The sequence below is a fragment of the Nicotiana tomentosiformis genome, chromosome 2 (assembly GCF_000390325.3).
Source record: "Nicotiana tomentosiformis chromosome 2, ASM39032v3, whole genome shotgun sequence".
Lineage (NCBI taxonomy): Eukaryota > Viridiplantae > Streptophyta > Magnoliopsida > Solanales > Solanaceae > Nicotiana > Nicotiana tomentosiformis.
The window spans coordinates 56,254,897-56,270,299 of record NC_090813.1 but is presented as its reverse complement, the minus strand read 5'-3'; positions in this window follow the sequence as shown (position 1 = coordinate 56,270,299).

The following is a 15,403-nucleotide window of genomic DNA, read 5'->3' as shown; positions in this document are numbered from 1 at the left end:
TTTCAGAATTTCCTATGTCAGGCTTCCTAATATGACTGGTTTTAGATTTAGTAAAGGCGGCCTCCGGGTATAGATACAGTCAGACACTCAAACCTCTCTATAACAACATCCTTATATAACAACACTTCACCATAAAACCAAATTTTTCCGAAATCAAATTTCATGTTCTGTTAGAATATATATTTTCTATGACAACAATTCGCTATAACATCCAAAAATATCTTAAACAAACTGGAAGTACAAGGGGGGAGGGGTGAATTATCGAGTTTTCTTTTCTGTATTCTAAATAGTTGACTAGTTTACCAATTATTCGACTAGAGATAAGAACAGAAAAGTAATAATGCAGAAATAAAGTGCAGAAATTAAAGACACCGGGATTTTTATACTGGTTCGGATTCAATGTGAATCCTACACCCAATCCCCTTGGGTTGCAAGGGTGCTCTCTTTCAGTATTTGAAGTTTCTCGATTACAATATGGTTGATGTAGCTTTACACTAACAACTTAGTTACTAAGTCACTTCTCTCTTCTAAATACAATGCCCCAACAATGTTTATCTCATTTTTCTTCTCTTGCTAATTACACAACATATCTAAAGAGAACTACAATGCTTGTTTGGAGTAGAACAAAAAGAGTGATAGTGGTTCAGTCAAAGTATATTTGCTTCAAGCCTGGAACAAATGTATATATACTTCTTGAGACTTTCTTGACTCTTGATTGACGTGAATCTTGAGAGATTACAAACCCAAAGAAGTTGATCCTTGAAAGGAGTCATAAATTGATTCTTTCCAAGAATAAGGTCAAGTTGTCGTTGATCTTCTTTGACTTGTGGTCTTGACAGGCTTAATTTTCGCTAGGCAGATCTTTTTGTTACTTGAGTGATCAACGATGGATCCTTTGATTTCGGGCTTCAACGATATCCAGTGCAGAGCTTCGCAATCTTGTTTTCCTTTGATTTGGGACCTTACTATAATAGCTTCTGTCAATCATCTATTAAATCATTGATTGATTCTTCTTTCAGATCTCCGTTTCTTCTTCCTTTTTCATCTCTAAGCATTGATACTTTTCATTTCCTTTGCTTCTCGAGCTCCCGTTGATAGATTGTTTCCTTAATCCATACTTGAATGATAGGGATTCTTGATTCCTTTGTTTTATCCCTTGTGATCCTGCACCAATAGTGATATATTATTTTTCATTATTGAAACTTATATTTAACATTCTTCCCCTTTTTGATGATGACAAAATAATATATAAAATCAATTTACTTCTCTGTTATTATTGGTGCTTGCTTTGCTGTAGTTGACCTTTAAGTTGACTTCCATAACGTGACAGTCGACTCCCCCACAAAAGGTGCCGTTGTTTGTGATGTGCTTCATATGCTGCAGTCGACTCCCCCTCAACAAGTGCTGCTATTTGTACTGCACTATATAACTACCTTTTCTCCCCCTTTTGGCATCAGCAAAGAGGGAATATATATATATATATATATATATATATATATATATATATATATATATATATATATATAGTAAAATAAACAGAGACAAGCAATTTGGGCAATTGTAGGCATGCATAGTTTAGCAAAAATAAAGAAAATATTCAGCGACTGGTTATCCAATCCAAAAGATCAAACGATTGTCTGAAACATCCACAACTAACGACGCAAGAAATAAGTGAGAGTGTCGCAAATAGCTTCCTTCAGACGCTCAAAGCTGGCATTTGCTGAAATTGTCACCCCATCGGTCCTGTCATGTATTTCCATTAAGGCTTTGACTGCGTTTTCTGCAAGCTTGAGAATTTTGACCTTTATCTTTGAAAATTCGGACCCAGTCTCTTCGAATATGGCATGTATGTCCCCAATAGTTGATTGAGTTGCAGCAAGAAGGTCCTTGATGATGGTCAGCTTGTTGTCAATAGCAGTTAATTTTTCTACAAGATCATGATCACTTACGCTATGATGGGAACCAGAGGCTTTGATCTTTGAATCAAGCTGAACATTCTTGACTTCACCCTCTTATTTCTTCACCAGGAACCTTTAATACACACATACTCCATACTGGCAAAGGCTCTAAAGTTGTAGGATTTTGAGTCAGAGACAAAAGGGTATTCTGAGATAAAGATGTTGTGGGCTTCCAAGAGATGGGTGATAACCATACCATAGGGTAGACTAGTGGGATCATCAACACTTTCAATCATAAAATTTATGACCCATGAGGACAGTTTAACCTTAAGCTTGGTCACTAGACAGTAGACAAGAAAGGTGTCTCGTTGAGAGAAGGTGGAGAATGAGCCAGTGCGAGGAAAAAGGGTAGTTGCAACAATGTGGGCCAGAACTCGGGTTTCGAAACTAACATCACTAGGACCTAACTGGTTAGAGAGAAAATCAGATGGACACTCAACTATACAATGTTTTGCTTGATCAAAAGAAATTTCAAAATCTTCAGGCCATGTATTTTTGAACATCATGGGAAAACTAGAGCACTTACAATGAAAAATTGAGTCAAACATGGCACAATATATCAAGGATAATTTATTTTCCTAGAACTAGGGATTCTAATTATCAGGCTTGCTAGAACAAAGATTGGTATAGAACATCCTCACTACAGGTTCATAAACTTTGGGAGGGGGGTAAAGAGAAGAATTTTGACCATCCTTGAAAAGCAAAATCGATCCTTTACCTTACAATTAAGGGCCTTCACGTTGTCAAGGTCGATTACTCTGCCGTGAGCAATGGACTTATCTTTGAGTGCAACAAAGAAATCTCTATTTGGGGTATCCCAGAAATTGAGGTTCGAGCTCTAATGAACTCGAGAGGTCTACTTTAGATTTCTTGGGGGTAAAAAATTCAAGGGGGTCTTCCATGGGTCTTTTGCCAAGAGCCTTTTCTCCTATTTGGTGTGAGCGGTTAGATAGCTCTTCCTAAGAAGAGGCAAACCCTTCAGAGTTGTCAGACCCTAGGTCTACTTGTATGGAGGCTGAGAAGAAGGTTTTCCTTTAGAATGAGTACATTTTCTTGTAGAGCCAGAGGGATTCTTGAAGTGTTTAGCCACTGAAGGAATTTTGGAATTGGGTTTCTGAGCGATAAGAACAATGAATAATATAGAAGATGGTTTAGGGGGTTAAAAAAAGAAAATGTTTGACGGTTGAGTACAGAAAAGGAAAGGGTGTCAGTGAAAGGACATGATGATTGATTTTTCTTTCTTGAAAGCTGTGACTGATGGGAAAAGAGAGAGAAATTGAAGGCGCTTAATAAATGCGTACTTACAGAAGAAATGAAAACTAAAAACATTAGATACACATGAATTAAAATTCACACATAGGTCCTAATTTTTATGATCAAGCGAAATAATACCAAGTAGTTCTCTTAGTGAGCATAATCTATCTTCAAGTAAAGGCTTAGTAAAAATATCTGCAAGTTGATCAGTGGTGCTAACAAATGATAAATCTATATCCCCCTTAATGACATGATCTCTAATGAAATGATGTTTAATATCTATATGCTTAGCCTTAGAATGATGCACATGAGTCTTTGAGAGACATATAGTACTAGAATTATCACAAAATATTTGAATAGGTTTAAAAGATGATTCATAGTTACCCAGTTGATGAGAAATCTATGATAACTGTGCACAACACTGTCAAATGGCAGTATACTCTGCCTCAGTTATTGATAATGCAACTGAGCACTGTTTCTTACTGTTCCATGATATTAATGCCTTTTCCAGTAATTGACATGTTCTACTAGTGCTTTTTATATCTTCCTTATCACTTGCAAGATCAACATCTGAAAAACATTCAAGTTTAAAATTGTTAGAACGTGGGTACCATAGTCCATATGAAACAGTTACGATGAGATCGCGAATTATTCTCTTATTGCCGTTAAATGCGATTCCTTAGGAGCTGACTGAAACCCGATACATTTACACACATTGAACATAATATCTAGTCAACTGGCAGTTAAGTAAAGTAAAGAGCCAATCATTCCACGATATTTAGTTTCATCAAATGGATTTCCCTTTTCGTCTTTGTCGAGACTTGTTGATGGGCTCATTGGTGTGCCAATTGTTTTAGCACTGCTCATGCCAGACTTTTGAATCAATTCCTTTGTATATTTGGTCTGACATACAAAAGTTCCTTCCTCATATTGTTGAATTTGAAATCCAAGGAAAAACGTAAGCTCTCCTATCATGCTCATTCCAAACTCACTTTGCATGAGATTAGCAATTTCCTTGCACGAAAGAGGATTAGAACTTCCAAAAATAATATCAACATAGACTTGGATGATAAGATTACCTCATGATGATCTTTTGATAAATAATGTGGTGTTTACTTTACCTCTTGTAAAACCATGATCAAGTAGAAATGAGCTAAGCCTTTTGTACCAGGCTTGAGGAACTTGTTTGAGTCCATACAGAGTTTTAGTGAACTTATACATATGGTAAGGAAATTTTGAGTCTTCAAAACAAGGAGGTTGTTTTACATACACCTCCTCATCAATAAAGCCATTTAAGAAGGCACTTTTGACATCCATCTGGAAAAGTCTAAACCCATTGAAAGATACATATGCAAGAAGAATCTGTATAGACTCTAGTCGAGCTACTGGAGCAAAAGCTTCATCATAGTTGACTCCTTCCTGTTGTGAGTAGCCTTGGGCTACTAATTTGGCTTTATTTCGTACGACTTTTTCATCTTCATTCAACTTGTTTCTAAAAACCCATTTGGTTCCAACTATGGCAGCATTTGAAGGCTTAGGTAGCAGTTCCCAGGCTTGATTTTTATCAAATGGAGCGAGTTCCTCCTGCATTGCTTGTACCTAACTGGAATCTTTTAAGGCTTCCTCAACTTTCTTTGGTTCGATTTGAGAGATGACTGCTACATTTTTCTTTTTCTTGAGAGCTCCCCTGATTTTCATTCCTTCACTTAGATATTCTATGATAAACCTTTGGGGATATTCTGTTCACTTTTCCACTAATTTAGATGTGTTCCAATCGTAGGAGTAGTTGACTTCTTTTGTGGTTCAGGTTGATTATTGGCAGGTTCATTAGTCGACTCTATGAGTGCGTTTGAGCTATCAGTTGACTTTTGTGACTTGCTTGTCTATGATGTTTCTTGGCTGATATCTTCATCACCTGCAATAATTCCTTTCTCGTCTGTAGTGTTATTTTTATCAAATATGACATGCTTTGATTCTTCTATAGATAAAATACGTTTATTATAAATTCTAAAAGATCTACTATTGATAAAATAACCCAAAAAGATACCTTCGTCACTCCTTGGATCAAATTTCCAAGGTTGTCCTTACCGTTATTGTGAATTAAACACTTATTGTCAAATGGATGAAAGTAGCCTATGTTGGGCCGTTTCCCTTTCCATAATTCATATGGAGTTTTCTTCAGAATAGGTCTTATAAGACATATGTTGAGAATGTGGCAGATTGTGTGTCATGCCCCAAAACCCGAAGAGGCGTGGCCGGCACCCGGTGCCATACTCAGCCCGAGCGTACCACTCTGTAACTGTGAACTCTGGAGGGGTAACCCTCAACTTAGGCCGATGAGGCCATATTCTGAATCGTTTGAAAATAACGTCTCTCTTATCTATGAGGTAAACATACCTAAAAGCTGATATATATAACTGTGTAGGCCGACAAAGCCGCCATGAACATCTATTGATATACAAAATATATAGGACTCGTCTACAAGCCTCTACTGATGGATGTATTATGATCGAAACAGGGCCCGATCTACCCATAACATATATACTTACATATAGAAGATGTACACAAAATCCTAGACACGACAACTCCGAAAGACGTAGAGCTTACCGATTAGGCTGAACTCGGGAAACACCTACGGAGGAGGTATACTTGTCTATCTATCTGAACCTGCACGTACGAAATGCAGCGTCCCCAAAAAAGTGATGTCAGTACGAAATAATGTACCGAGTATGTAAGACAATAACATAACTGAAAGCTGAAATTGAACTGATAATATAATAACTGAAAGTAACTGGGAGTCAAAGATGATATAGAGATATATTTACCTGTTGATACTGACTCAACTCCTTCAATATAGTAAGTAAAATAAATGTTCGGCCCTATAAGGCTCGGTACGTGTAACTGCTCGGCCGTAGTAGGCTCGCTTATAGGAGCTCAGCCATACTAGGCTCTGTATCTCGGCCATCCTGGGCTTGCTCATAGGTGCTCGGCCACAGTAGGCTCGGTATATAACTTATCATCTGATAAGAGGTTGCCCAATAGGGGCCTGCCCACCGATTATAGCTCGATGGTGGTGAAAATACTGTAATACTATATATATATATATATATATATATATATATATAGAGAGCCTTTTCTCTCTTGACTGGAAGAAGACAATATTCAATTGAATATAAAGTCCCGATAAGGGAGAATACTGTAACTTCTGAGACTAGGATAATGTGAATAAATTCATGAATACGAACTTCTCCAATATATTGACTAATGTGCTTATCAGTCTCATAGCCTATAGCTCTTGCAAATACTTTAATATTGTCCTTGCCATCTAGGCAATTGTTCTGTGAATAAATTCAAAGACCGGGGCATTTCCCTTATAGGCCTCTTCTCACATCACGACTTGTGATCATAATTCTTCCAATCTCATAACTTTGACTACCTTCTGCGATGCAACCTGTGTGACTCTGTCCTTTTATGCGCGGATCTTCTCTCTTTTTTCTCCAGCTTTTTGCCAATCTCTTGGCCTCACTTTGTGAACTTATACAAAACTATGACAAGATGTCCCTCAGAGCATATATATGTGTACTAGAGTTCTTTGCTTGGTACTTTGTCGAATATACCACTATTGCTATTTTTTATTTTCTAGCCTTGGTTATCTCTCCTTATGGCTTTAGTGCATCTAGGTAGGTCGTACTGTACTATAACACTTACTTCAGCTTATTATTACTGAGGTGTGCTACACAACTCTAGATTACTTTCTCACTGCTTATCCCATATGTATAAATCTAAGTCCTTTAATGCTTCCTTATTACTGTTCATCTAAAGAATGGCATTATAATCTCCTCTTATACTTTGGAATTTTTGTCCATCTATTGTTGATTCACCTTAATGTTGATCTATTTCTACCACAGATAACTTGAGACCTCTTACGTAATACATTATCACTAGGACTCACGTCTCATCGGGGAACATCTAAAGTGATTTTCCTGATCCACCTAGTGGTAATACTATACTTCAATAACCGTATTTCATAGCATCCTGACGTGATTCATCTTATATGGCTATTTTAATCCCATGCAATTCATGAAATCCCTTTTCTTAAAATCATTACTCATTCAAAATCCTAAACGTCATCCTTTTATCTATCACCATTACACCCTTATTCTACTACCAGGACAACATTTCATCTCTTCTAATTGCTCATATTCTTAGACTCCTCTAAGTTCCTTTAGATTGTACCAAGCTTTCTATAACTTATGGAAACCATCAGCTTTCTTGTTTTGATAGGCTTAATCTCTAGGCCTTACCTGTTCTCGTCACCTTCCCACTCACCTTTTCATAACCTTACTCTTGTCTACCTAAAACCTTGTCGCTCTATCATACTTTAGCTTGCGACCTACACATATCTATTTATACTACCCGCAATCTTGTTTTAAATTGCTAGAACCATAGATTTCCTTTCGTGCCTTCTCAGCTATCTTTAAATGTAAGCAATTACTTTTCCTAGTCGTTCTGCCACTTGTTGCATGAATACTTGGCTTATCTTGTTGCCCACGAATACTGGAATTTCCTGTAACTCATATGATCTCAAATATCACCTTTGATTTTTTTCTTCTTCCCGTTCATTAGCCACGATATGTGCCACTTTCTTATTGAGTGCATACAATGTTGTAGTGGGATTGTTGTTACAAGACCATTTCTTCTTTATGTCACTATGCTTAGGTGGAAGCCTTCTTCCTTATTTCCTCAGCTATTCTTTCTTTGTAGCACGTAGTGGAGACCCTTTGACTCCTGTAAAGCTAGGAGCTTATTACATCGCATACCCGAAGGAATCTTTGAGCTTCTTACTCGCCTATAATTATCCCTAGTTGCATACCTTCATGCCCTTGTGCTCGTAGGGTTGCTTCTAAACTGAAATTTTGAATGTCTCTCCAGTGGCACTCTCTTTTATTTCTGGAACACTTATACAGTACCTTTAACTACCCTAACTTTTGTCTGAAATCTTTTCAACAATTGCGATCTCGTATCTACGAGACTGGATTCCCTATGTTGGGTTCACTATGTTTATCTTGCACGATCTATTGATTTATTTGTATCCTCTTGTCTAGTCATAACTAGACTCTTCCTGAATCCACTACAGACTACTCGTTGGTCCATTCTCATATCTATATTCTGCGTAACCCTTTTTGGGTTATGTCTTTTGTCTTAACTTACCTCTCGTACTGGCTCCTTATGTATCGAGTGTTCATTCCCACTTATTTATCAGTATCATCTGGTGCGGAACCCTTACTGCCCCTCCTCGGTGTCATTCTTGCATAATTTTCTAGAGTCGTATCATATCTGTAGGATCTGAATAAATGCAATCTCATTCCTTTCACCTTTTTACTACATTCTTTATTTACTATTCTATAGTTACCTCTTCATCTTTGTAATCTTTTCGCATATTTACTGACATCTTAACCACCTTGCAGTAACCCTTCTGTACCAAGGATAACTAAAATTCTTACACATGAGGGTGACACCTAATGTAACTGACACACTTAGTCCCTTAAGCTTAACTTTGCTCACAGTGCTCGTTTTAGGGAAGCGTCTTCCTGAATGACCTTTAAAGGTTATTCTTCTGTTGTCCATTCTTTTATCGCCAGAACGTGATCTCTAAAATTCTCACGATGTTGGCTATTGTCAAATCATTCGGTCCCTAATTCATATTCATTTTATCTTGTTCACCAGCTCATACTAATTTCTATTACTCCGGGGTCTAGCATTTCCTTTCGGCAATCACGTTGGAGTCACCAACTTATTTCTCAAAAGAAGGATATTACTTTATGGATTATACTCTTCTATTGTTTCAAGGCATGTCTTCACTTGTCTTTTCCTTCACTTGACTATAGACTTTGTCATCGTGTCATATTTTGATTTAACGTTATCACCCATATATCATATCTTACTCATGATACTTCATTTACTCCCTTCTTATTCTCTGGATAATATTTTTGTCTATCACTTTATTCTGAAAACTTCAACAAAATGTTCTTTCACTTTTAGCTCCCCTTGCTTCATCTTACTGGCTCTTCGGAATGCCTAACATTCTCCTTTTTGTTTTACTCGGGGCTGGAGTCATACTAAGGTAAATATTTATCCCTTATAGGATTCCACTGCCTATCTTCTGAAATTTCTGAAATTTCTGAAAATTCTAGTATTCATATCTGACTGTATTATTCTATAGTTCACCATCTGGGTGTCTCACAAAGAGATCTATTACCATATTTGCACTATCTTCGGAAATGTTAGCTAATGATAACAATTCATCCACTATTTTTGGGTTACTCTAACCCCAGCTGGATTCTGATATCCTATCCTTCTCTTAAATTATATCTGTTGGCCCCCAGAGGGCATAATTATGATGAGTGTGGCCAATTGTATAGAACTCTATTACTGTTAAAAGTAACTCATAATGCTTGTATTTCTCTGTCTGAATTGCAAATATTGATAATCTCCATTAACTAGGTACCTCGTGCCCTTCTTCATCTTGCTTCTTTTACTTGTTGAAACTTGTATCTACCTTCTGATTCTCTTATTTCTTTTTACGATATAGGTGGATAGATATTCTTGCCTTAGGTCTCCTTATCAAGAAGCTTACACATATTAGTACACACATGATCTGCTGAAGATCTCACATTTACTCATCATAAGCATGATGCAAAATCGAGTTCCTCTAACTCAACTCTTCCACAGCTACATTCAATCTCTTAAAAATTATCTTTCTAGATGTAGGTATCGTTGTATTACGATAAAATAAAATTTAGGAGTTTGAATTCCTACAACTAATCTCTACCACACGATCTAGAGTAAGAAGAAAGAATGACAGTCCTAAATGCTCTGTAGCCTCCTGCTTATAAGTATGGTGCACAACACACCCATAAAAAAGACTCTACTAGACACGGCTTGTAGACTCCCTAGGACAGAACTACTCTGATACCAAGTTTGTCATGCCCCAAACCTGAAGAGGCGTGGCCGGCACCCGGTGCCATACTCGGCCTGAGCGTACCACTCTGTAACTGTGACCTCTGGAGGGGTAACCCTAAACTTAAGTCGATGATGCCATATTCTGAATCGGCTGAAAATAACGTCTCTCTTGTCTATGGGGTAAACATACCTAAAAGGTGATATATATAACTATGCAGGCCGGCGAAGCCACCATGAACATCTAATGATATACAAAATATACAGGACTCGTCTACAAGCCTCTACTGATGGATGTATTGTGATCGGAACAGGGCCCCGACCTACCCATAACATATATACATACATACAGAAGATGTACACAAAACCCTAGACCTGGCAACTCCGAAGGACGTAGAGCTTACCGATCATGCTGAACTCGAGAAATACCTACTGAGGAGGTCTACCTGTCTGTCTATTTGAACCAGCACGCATGAAATGTAGCGTCCCCAGAAAAGTGACATAAGTACGAAATAATGTACCATGTATGTAACGCAATAACATAACCGAAAGCTGAAACTGAACTGATAATATAATAACTGAAAGTAACTGGGAGTCAAAGATGATCTGGAGATGTACTTACCTATTGATACTGACTCAACTCCTTAAATATAGTAAGTAAAATAAATGTTCGACCCTATAAGACTTGGTATGTGTAACTGCTCAGCCGTAGTAGGCTCGATCGTAGGCGCTCGACCATACTAGGCTATGTATCTCGGCCATCCTGGGCTCGCTCATAGGTGCTCGGCCACAGTAGGCTCGGTATATAACTTACCATCTGATCAGAGGTTGCCCAATAGGGGCCTGCCCACCGATTATAGCTCGATGGTGGTGAAAATAATGTAATACTGTGTGTGTGTGTGTGTGTGTGTGTGTGTGTGTGTGTGTGTGTGTATATATATATATATATATATATATATATATATATATATATATATATATATATATATATATATATATATATATACACACCCTCTGCTCTATTGACTGGAAGAAGACAATACTCAATTGAATATAAATTCCCAATAAGGGAGAATACTATAACTTCTGAGACTAGGATAATGTGAATAAATTCATGAATACGAACTTCTCTTTATGTCTCGTTATCAAACATATGTAGTTACGGGATCATACTAAAATGAAGGAAATGTGTAGCCTTAACATACCTTAAATCCATTGAGTCCTTAATACCTTCCAAGAAATTCTTCAAACAACTCAACTCAATCTACCACAGCATAAGGAGATTCAAAATCAGTGCTGAGTAAAGGCTAAGTCCGCAACTTAAACTAGTAGCTCGCTTACATAAATTTGGGCAGCATCTCCCCTGTAACTAGGCCCTCCGCCAATACCATATACCAAAAACAAAAAGAACACAACAATAACAACATGTAAGCATCATTTTCCAATCTTATCTCCATCACAATATACCACAAAACAGCCCACACACCCTAATCACTTCATACATAAAACGACGAACAAAGTAGTGTCAAACAACCTAAAAATGTAATGACGAACGACCAGCCCACCATTCAGTCATTATGTGGTGTTTATCCACACCGTATCTCCTCCAAAACTCCATAAAACATCAGTACAAGAGGACAACACGGGTGGACTACAAAACAGTCCACTAAAAGTGAAATAAATGGAACTCACGGCTTCCGATCACCGTCCTGTGAGTTCTAACTATTAGGAAACGAATTTATCAACCTTCCTTGATATTTAAAAATACAGAAAGTAAGAATTTTCTTAACTATTAAATACCTTCCAAAACTCAAATTACAAAGAAAAAGAGAGGCGATATAGCGATACTTACGTCGTAGGGATCGTTTTAATGTTATCGCTACTTGATTTCGTGCCCGGGATGATAATCTTGTTTGAAGCACTTGTAGAGAGATTAAGGGTAAGGTTAGGGGTGTTATTTGTACGTGCTCTCTGGAAAAAATGGATAAAGATACGAGTTAAGGGATGTAAATATCCCATATTTTAAAAAGTCAAAAAAGTGCTACTTGGCACCCTATGATTGGCTCTTCTTCAGATACTTATATCTTTTTATCTGGATATCATATGAACAAACAGTTAAGAGCGTTGAAAACTACATTCCAAGAACTTAACTTTGATATATAATATGTCCCAAAAAGACCCCATATAGCACATAAAATATATTGCTCAAAAACCTCAATTACAAGGCTAATCCTTAGTCGGTTTTTCCGCAACTTAAATCCGATTTTTCCCAAATTTTATATTTTATATAAAAACATCATATATAGTCATATCATGACTTTAAACTCATTTAAATCGTTATTAAAAAGTCTGATATTCATCTTAACTTACTTAAGACTTCGATAATCCTTTCTTATCCTTGTAGAAGGATTTCGTCCTTTTTGAGCTCACATTAAATAATCATATGATGATAGTGACGTCTGAAGTACGAGATGTAACATTGTTCTTAATGCCTCTTCCCAAAAGTGATTTTATAGGGAATGTTCTAATATCATTGTTCTAGCCATATCTTGCAGAGTTCGATTTTTCCTTTCAACTACTCTATTATATTGAGGTGATCTTGGAGCTGAAAAGTTGTGGGTATATCCTTGATCATCGTAGAAATCTTCAAATGATCTTCTTTCAAATTCTCATCCATGGTCACTTTGGATGGTTGTAATGAGATACATTTTTTCTATTTCAACTCTTTTACAGAAAATCTCAAAAAAATTCAAAGCTTCATCTTTTCCCTGGAAGTATTGTTTTACCTGAATCATCTTCAATGGCTTTGACTTCATACCCTAAATCACATAGCTGACTTATACTCAGGAGATTATAGTTGAGTCCATTTACAAGGTATACTTCAGTAATATCGCAATTGGTATTGAATGGAACTGTGCCGGTGCCAACTATCTTTCCTCTTGAATCATCACGAAATTTGATGCTTCCTCCATTTATCTTTGTAACTTCTTTGAACAGGTTTTTGTCACATGTCATGTGACTGGAACCCGCACGGTCTAAGTACCATTTTCCTTTGCGGCTCTTTCTGTGGTGTTCCTGCAAAATTGAATTATCACCTTCTTTTAGGTACCCAAGCTTGCTTGGGTCCTTGTTGGATAGTTCTACTGGAATCAGGTTTGTCTTTGGGTTTCCAAATCCATCCTGAAATATTAGACTTTTGAAATCTACAAAAGGAATATTTATGTCCAACTTTATTACAGTAATGACACACATTGATTAATCCAGTTTTTGATCTATCACCAGTGTTAGTACTTAAGGAATTAGTTCTTTTCTAGTTTACTTGTAAGTTGCCTAGTTAGACTTGACGGAACTATGACTAGTAGATTTATGCATGCTATTCAGTTGAATTTGCAATTCCTGAACCTTATCTTGACCCGCCGGCGGCGAGGATGCGGCGGAGCCTCGCCCCGAGGAATTTGTTCCGGCAGGGTGCTCAATTGTCATCGATTTTAAGGTTGAAAAACCTTCTTCGGTACCGGGCCGATGTGAGCCGATCTCAAGGTACCAGTGTACAATCACCGAGACAATTCTTGACAAAGTAAAACAGGAATGCAACTGGGCTACAAGCACATGGTAGTCCCATCGCCTGAGAAATCAATTACTACCCATGTGGAAGGGTTCTTAAGAATTTATACTTATCCTTTCACGTTGGGTCCATTAGACCCTGTCATCGTCGCCTTTTCAAAAGCTATGACGTGACTCTTGGCCAGATCCACCCTTCTTTTTGGAGAATAGTGATTCTCCTCCAATTCTTCTCAAGCAAAATCGAGGGGTGTCTTTTCACCCTCAATCACCTTATGCGCTTTTATAGTCTCCGACTCTATCGAGGAGGGTTAATCAAGCTTGCTCGTCGAGCCACCAAAGCACCGTTCTCGAGTATAGATGAGACTCGTGATCGAGGTTGGATGGGCCGATTTGTTTGTTCAAAACCTCGGACCTGATCCCTGCCGATGACATGCCGTTTCATGAGAAATGGAATATGAACCATGAGTACTTATTTCCCTTCGAGCGATTTAATTTGTGACTGCCTTTCATTTTCTTAATCCACTTTTTCTTTCTTGTTACAGATGTGGATCGGATACCGGAACCTATTCCGAAACTTAAACAATGGGTTGAAGGTTTGGTGCTGCAGAGACCGTACTCCGAGCGCGCTTGGGTGGAACTAGCAAAGGGTTGACGGGAGGCCCACAGTCATGGTAAGTCTCTTTCTTAGTTTGTTTGTTGTTTGATCTTCTTCACTTGCTTACCCCCTTTTTCCTTTTGTAGGACTTGGGAAGGACGTTTCTATAAGGCCCCCATCTGGTGATGAAGAGGTCACTGCCCCGAAGCAGGTTAAATAGAAGAAGAGAAAAGATGCACCCAGTTCCCCGGTCTCGGAAAAGAAAAACCCGGCGAAGAAATCTCGCAAGCCCAAGGGGGCTCCGGTATCATGCCTCTGGACTCGATTTGCCGATTAAGGGATGAGCCCGAATAAGGAGAAGAGGAATTAGCCTGTGTACGGGCTAATGTTGTGATACAACAATCCTCCGAATTGGCGGAGGTAGATAAGGGAACCCTAGCCATAATTCCTGAACAAGGAAAAGCCGAGACTATCCCGTCTAGATCTGAGATGGTTGAAGGGGAGACCGAGGGCAAGACTTCTCGGGCACTAGAAGATATCTCGAGGGATGAGCTTGGGATAATTGACATTAGTGGATCCCCTCAGATTTCGAATGCTATGATCCGTGAGGCCAACATGTTGGAAGGTCGATCTTACGAGGGTATTCAGGAGTTGAATGATATCCACAAATTTCTGGATAGGCTCGAGTCATCTACCTCAGAGGAGATTATCGGGTTGGGTGTATTACCGGTACCGAAGAAAGCATCATGGTCGGGCTTTTTCGGGTCTTCATTGGTCCCAAAACTGGTGGACTGATTCCCGGCCCCAAGCGTTAATCCCGATCATAAGCGGAAGATAGTGCTCTCCGTCCCGGAGGATGCCCGAATTTTCTCTACCCCTGTGGGGATTGCTAGTTACATTCGGTCCTTGGTGATCGAAGAGGATCAAACCATGATGAATGCGGTAGGACCCGCTTGCCTTTTCAACGAGGCCCAACATGCTCTGAATCGGGTAACTTTGATGGTATCTATGCTGTTTCTTTTATACTTAGAATTATATATAATTCTAACATCTTTTTCCATGTTTGAAGGCT